Below are 6,994 nucleotides of genomic sequence, written 5' to 3'. Positions count from 1 at the left end.
TTTTGCTGTTGTTCAGTTATTTGTACTAATTTTAATTTATATCCTTTCATTCATCTGAAAGTGACTGTTTGAAATATTCTTCACACATGTTTTTCTTTCAAGGTGCCCAGAAGGAACCTCTGGTTATTTTGGTTAATTTAACACTGAGCAGTGAAAGTTTTTGATATTTCTTAAGTGCAGGCTAGCATATGCTAGTTGGGGTGGTGACGTCCAAATTTTACCTCGTTTAAGCATCACAGTCTTGAAAATGAGTATCCCTTGCAGCACATCAAGCCCATGTGTGCCATGTACTGCCCTCTTCTTGTAGCTCAAACCCTTATAGGACTGCCTCAGAGGGTCACTATAATGGCACTTGAGCTCTCAAGAAATTACTGCTGTATCATTTCATTCATCCTGCGATTCATTAATTCAACAAGCTTTTGTTAACTCTGTACCTAGCGCTGGGTAAATACCAAAGATTGAATAGAATTAATGGCTTTTGAAAATTGTGCAAGGCACAGATAAATATTTTCCTTATTAAATTCCACATTGCTAAGAAAGCCCCTTTCTTTTGCTCAATGGCACACATTTTGTTTGGAGATGTCTACTTTTCCATGAAATTAAATAGTAGTTAAAGCCCTGAAACAGGCAAGACTACAATGCACTGAAACTGTTGGTGTATCAATCCCAAGGGAGTGATTCGTTTCCTTTTCTGCAGCTCAGTCAGGTCCGTGTCTTTTGTGGTTTCCTTCGCATCTTTGGGGTAGTTAGGACTTCTCGGTTTTTCCCCCCTTAAGCTGGAGTCCCTGTTCTCTTTTCCTGACCTACTATCAGGTGTCAGTGTTTTGAATGCATACTGTTAATGTATCAGACTTCCATTACTGTCATTAACATGAAAAGAATTATTGCCTTGTGCCCCATGACCTCATTCTCTTCTCAGCTCAGTAGTTGACTGTCATTCACAAACACCTGAAGCATGCTTATCCCAGGTATGCGCCTCAGGATTAAGAATTAGTAAAACAAGAGCGATAGAATAGTGACCATATCTAGCAAAGCAACTATTTGTGACCCATTCTTACTTTAAAAGAAATAATTTAAAAAAAATAAATATAGGGGCCGGCCCAGTGGCGCAGCAGTTAAGTTCGCATGTTCCGCTTCTCAGCGGCCCGGGGTTCGCCTGTTTGGATCCCAGGTGCAGACATGGCACCGCTTGGCAAGAGCCATGCTGTGGTAGGCATCCCATATGTAAAGTAGAGGAAGATGGGCATGGATGTTAGCTCAGGGCCACTCCTCTTCAGCAAAAAGAGGAGGATTGGCAGCAGTTAGCTCAGGGCTAATCTTCCTCAAAAAAAAATATATGTATAGACCCAGATCTCAGCTTTTCTGTGATTGTTTTTACAGACAGTATGCATCCCTGTATTATAATAGGATGATTTATGCATACTCACCTCCAGTGGCTCTCCATGTGAACTCCTTTAAAGGTGTGCGTCCACTTCCAGCTGTTTTCCGACTAAATTAACCTGTAAGCCAGATTACTTAGCACTTCAAATTATTTATTAAAATCTTATTTTAGATAAATATGCAAATAAGCTACACATGACAAAAACTAGTGGTATTTCTTTGACAAAAGAATTTGGCATATTTGAAGCCTACTTTGTAATATAAACAAGGCAATTTCTTTATCCCGATAGGCTGAGAAAGTTTTTTTTTTAATTGAGTAAAACCTGTGTTCTGAAAATAAGAATTAATGCCCAAGTCTCACTTTCTGTCCATGGTGGGGATGGGAGGTGATGAGAGAAAAGTGGACCTGATGGTAGAATGATCCAGAAGGCAGGTAGGAAGTAAGATGATTTTTTTTTATTGAGCTGTAGTCGTGAGATCACTGTTGCTTTCTCTGATCTGAAGTATATTTTCATATTACATAAAATCATCTTATGGTCTGTTTAAAATTATTGGTAGACCTCTATAGATGAAACTCGTTCAGGGCCTAGTTTCAATGCTTTCAAAGATAATTACAGACAATCTGAATCATCATATTATAATAGGATGACTTATGCATACTTGCCTCCAATGGCTCCTTTGGCCACTTATGTTCCTTTGGCCATTTAGACATGCCACAGTAAATATATAGCAATTATTTTAAACCAGTAGCCTAATTTGTTAACGTTTCTACTTGTCAGCTACCATTCCTCCTTTCCTACATTGGACTATTAAATTAGTTTTACTACAAGACTGATGAGTCGCAGAGTAGAGAAAACATGGACTTTGGAGTCAGACAGGCCTGAGGCAGGTAAGAGTTCAAACCCACTAACTGCTGTAAACTGGGTAAGATAATTTAACCCTGTCAGAGCCTCAACTTACTCACTAGTAAAATGTAGGCTGTAATACCTACTTATTGTGGTTGATGTATTAAATTAGATAACTTATAAAGCACCTTATAAGTACCAGGCAGATAATAGACATTCAATAAATAATATCTGTTACTAGATGGCAGTGCGAATTCGATGATACTCCAGATGCTTCTATGCTGTACTGTTTAAAAACCATCTGGAAAAGACCTCAGACTATCTCCAAGATGAGGAGGATACTTAGCTCCAAGTGACTGTGCAGCTTAATTTAGGTGAGCAAGCATGTCACGTGCTTATTAAAGTCACCACCGTACGTTATGCCAAGCATTCTGTGTGACAGTCATTTATAGATATTATCTTATATCGGGGCTGGCCGGGTGGCGTAGTGGTGAAGTTCACACGTTCTGCTTTGGCAACCTGGGGTTGTGGACCTATATACCACTCATGAAGCCATGCTGTGGCAGCGTCCCACATACAAAATAGAGGAAGATGGGCACAGATGTTAGCTCAGGGCTAATCTCCCTCACCAAAACCAAAAAAACCCCACCATGCTATCTTAGTGTAATCTTAGAATAACCTGAAAAAGTTGTTGCGATTATTATCCCTATTTTACAGTGGGGGAAAATCAAGTTATGATTCACTCTTTCAGTTTACAGATGAAGCTGAGACAAAAAGGTGGAAATGATTTCTCCGAGTTCAGGTTAGTGACAGGGACAGCCCCAGAGCCTAATTTTCAACGTCTAGCAGGTACTCAGATGTCCACATATTAAATGCACAATATTCAAACCTAAAGTCCAGATTTATTTCCCCTTGCACATTAGCGAAATGTACTCATTTCCCCTAAAGCTAAGAAGTAAAGAGATTGACTAGGAGGGAAAAACTAAGGAGTAAAAGATGTAAATATGTATGAATAAAGGAAAGCAGCATAATCACAGCACAGTCCCTGTGGTCTGAAGGCCCGAGTGTCTGAGGGGCGGCAGGAGAATTTAGGCTGCAGCAAGGAGGGTCCTGGGTCCCAAGGACACTGGCACGGAGACCATGTACGGAAGGCCTTGGGCCAGGCCTGGCAGGGCTTGGCAGACCCTGGTTTGTTGCTCTCAAGCGTTTCTTTGCTCCTGGAGCCAGGCTTACGGCTGACTGCCTGCGATCCCCAGGCTTCTCTAATCCCTGCTCTTTTCCTGAGCCTGTCATCCTTAAATCCTTGCTATTGTTACTCACTTCAACTATCCTTTCTCTCTGTGGAGTCCTAATCCTCTTTAAAATGATATATTTATACCTCAACAACTCAGCAGTATTTAAGGGCAGGTCATGGGCACATGACCCGCATGAAAGGCCAACTGTATTTTAGATTGCTCGGCAAGAGGCTAAATCAAGTTCTGTTTCATTCATAGAATTTCTTGAGCACAGGCACCATCCTTTAATCACTCCTCAATGTTGCTTGAATGTTGATAAATATCATGAGACGGACAGAGATGACACCACCTTCAAATTAACAGCTCATTAATTCAGCTCTGACTGTGTGCCAAGCGCTTTGCCCGGTTACTCCACAACTATTTGAATTCCTTGTGTGCACCAGGCACTGTTCTAATCACTGGGAACTCTGCAGTGTGTATGGTAAAGTCCTTCTCCTCAAGGAACTTGGACTCCAGTGGGGAAGACGTAATAAGCAGGAAGAAAATAAGATAGCTTCAGATTCAGTGAAGCACCCTGAAGCAAATGAAATAGGATAATGTCAGAATTACTTGAGTGGGATTGGGAAGGTTCTCAGGAGGGGAGGACGTTGAGAAGGAGACAGCCACCTGAAGACGTGCGGGAGGAGCAGTCCGCGCAGCAGCAACAGTCAGTGCTAAAGCCCAGTGAGCTTGGCGTGTCCGCAGACAAGGGCAGAGGAACAGGAAGCCGAGCAGGCGGGGCTAGATCATGTAATGCATTGTGGCTCTGGGAAGGAGTGTGGGTTTTATTCTGAGCGTAAATGGGAAGCCATAGGACACTTGGGAGTGGGAGAGTGACAGATCTGATTTATGCTTCAGAACACACTCCTGTGGCTGCTGGGTATGGACTGTAGAAGGTGGGTGGCAAGAGGGGACAGGAAGACCAGTTAGGACCTGCTGCAGTGGACCAGGTGAGAGGATATGGGCTGGACTAGAGTTGCAGTAATGGAGGTGATGAGAAGTGGTTGGATTCAGAATATAGTGTGGAGGTGCCGCTGATGGAATATTGAAATGAGATCTAAGAGAAAGAGAATTTAAGGGTGACTCCTAGTTTTTGGCCTAAGTAACTGGATAAGTGGTGATGCCATTACTGAGTAAAGGGTTGGGGAGGGGTTGGGGAAGGAAATCAGTTTGGCTTTGGCCTTTCTGAGTTTACCATCTGAGCGTAGATGTCCAGTAGACAGCTGGATTCATGAACCCGGAGTTCTAGGGAGAGGTCTGGGCTGAAGACGTAAATTTGGAAGCTGTCAGCCTACAAACGGTATATAATGTCAGGGGATAAATGAGCTCATCTAGGGAGAGAGGGTGGGTAGATGAGAGAAGAGTACTGAGGACAAGCCTGGGAAGCCCCAAGCATGAAGAGATTTGTTAAAAACAAGGAGGTGCTGGCAAATGAGATGAGTGATCAGTGAGGTTGGAGTAAAATCAGGAGTGCAGGTCCCTGAAACCTAGTGTGTTTGAAGAAAGAATTCACTTGGTGAACTCTGATGAATCTGCTGGCAGCCTGAGTAAGAAAGGGAGGTCATCGGTGACCCCCGTGGAGTGACGGGGATGGGCATCTAATTGGAGTAAGTTGAGAGAGAATAAGAAAGAAGAGGATGAAAGCATTTGCGAATGTTCGGTTATCTATTGCTACCTTAAAAAAGCACTTAGTGGCTTCGGTGACAACATTCACTCTGCACAGAAGTCTGCAGTTTGGTCAGGGCTCTGTGGGGACAACGTCTGCTCCATTTGCTATCAGCTGGGGTGGCTGGAGGACTGGGCAGGAGTCATCTGCAGGTTCTCTCACTGGCTCACCCACACGTCTGCTGGCTGAGCCTGGCTGTCAGCCGGAACCTCTCCGTGTGCTCTGGGCTTCCCCACACATGGTGACCGAGTTCCAAGGGCAAGTCCTGTGAGAGGGCCAGGCAGAACCCCTGTCACCTTCGATGACTTAGCCTTGGAAGTCACAGTGTCACTTCTGCCCATTCTCTTCAGTGAGTAGCCACAAAGTCCCTTCCAGGTTGAAGAGAAGGAGAAATAGACTGTTCTTGATGAGCAGAACATGCGAGGTCAGATCTATCGCTGTGCTTTTTGGAAAATAATGTCTTCCATGAGGGGTTGTGTTGTGAGGGGAACCAAAATCAGCTGGACGGGAGTGGTGGTTGGCAGGGCCAACAGATCCAGTAGGCACAGTGCCTAGGGCCCACAGTATTTTTAATTCCTTTTAAGTGTTTTAATTTCTTTCAAAATCAGAAGAAAGATGAATGCAATCCAATCATGGACTGGATTATATTCATCTTTATACCAATGAGTGATAAAATATCATTTTTAGTATTTACTTATTTAATATTTATTATTCAGCATTTATCCATGAAGGCAAAAGTGTTTGGGCCCGTGAAAGTCATAATGGGACCCTAAATGTGGGGTCAAAGAAAGATTCTTGTTTTGTTTTTACGTGAGGAAGATTAGCCCTGAGCTAACATCTGCCACCAATCCTCCTCTTTTTGCTGAGGAAGACTGGCCCTGAGCTAACATCCATGCCCATCCTCCTCTATTTTATATGTGGGACACCTACCACAGCATGGCTTGATGAGTGGTGCTTAGGGCTGTGCCCAGGATCCAAACTGGCGTACCCCGGGCTGCTGAAGCAGAGCATGTGAACTTATCCACTACACCACTGGGCCGGCCCCTTGTTTTATTTTGTTTTTAGAAAGATGTTAATAAAGCATGTCTGCTGACAGGGATGATCCATTAGAGAAGGATAAGTTGAGGGTGCAGAAAAGAAAGGGAGTAATTGTGGGAAGGAAGTGCTTGAGTAGGCAGAGAGATGAAATCTAGAAAACAAGAAGAGGAGCCGACAGGTGGAGAGAGGGGAAGAGATGCTGCTGCCACTGAACCAGGAAGAGGGGCGGAGCACGTGGGTGACGGGCAGAGAAGGGTCTCTGGTGGGAAGATGAGGAGGTTGATGCGTCGCTTTCTTTGTGAGGTGAAGTATGTGACAAGGTCATCAGCTGAACGTGGGAATGAGTGGAAGCTTTGAGGGCAGGGAGAGCTGTGGAATAGTCCCCTCGGAGGGGGAGAGGGAATCCACAGGGAAGAGAATGTAGTGCGATTGTCTGGCATTGTTTGAAGTGGGTGCAGCCAGTATGATTTGATGACTTTCTCCAACCGTGTACAGCCTCCTGGGTGCAGGTGAGGTGTTAGCACATAGTTAGTGGATAGCTGTAGCCAGGGTCACGTTTTGCCAAGTGAGTAAGTTAGAGGGAGAGAGGGGCACCAAGGGCAAGGAAATGGCAACGAAATGGCAAGAGTGCTGGGCCATGGATAAGGAGAAGGAGGGAAGCGAGGATATGAGCGAGATGACACATGTTAGGAAATGAGATCAACAGGTTGCACGTCTCAGGAAGGCTAGTGAGTTGTTGGAGCAAAGGTGTTAAAGTAAGTGAGCTGGACAGAGAGGTGATGGCAATGTCT

The sequence above is a fragment of the Equus caballus genome, chromosome 20, assembly GCF_041296265.1.
Source record: "Equus caballus isolate H_3958 breed thoroughbred chromosome 20, TB-T2T, whole genome shotgun sequence".
In the NCBI taxonomy this organism is placed as follows: domain Eukaryota; kingdom Metazoa; phylum Chordata; class Mammalia; order Perissodactyla; family Equidae; genus Equus; species Equus caballus.
Note: the sequence above shows the minus strand (reverse complement) of the source record.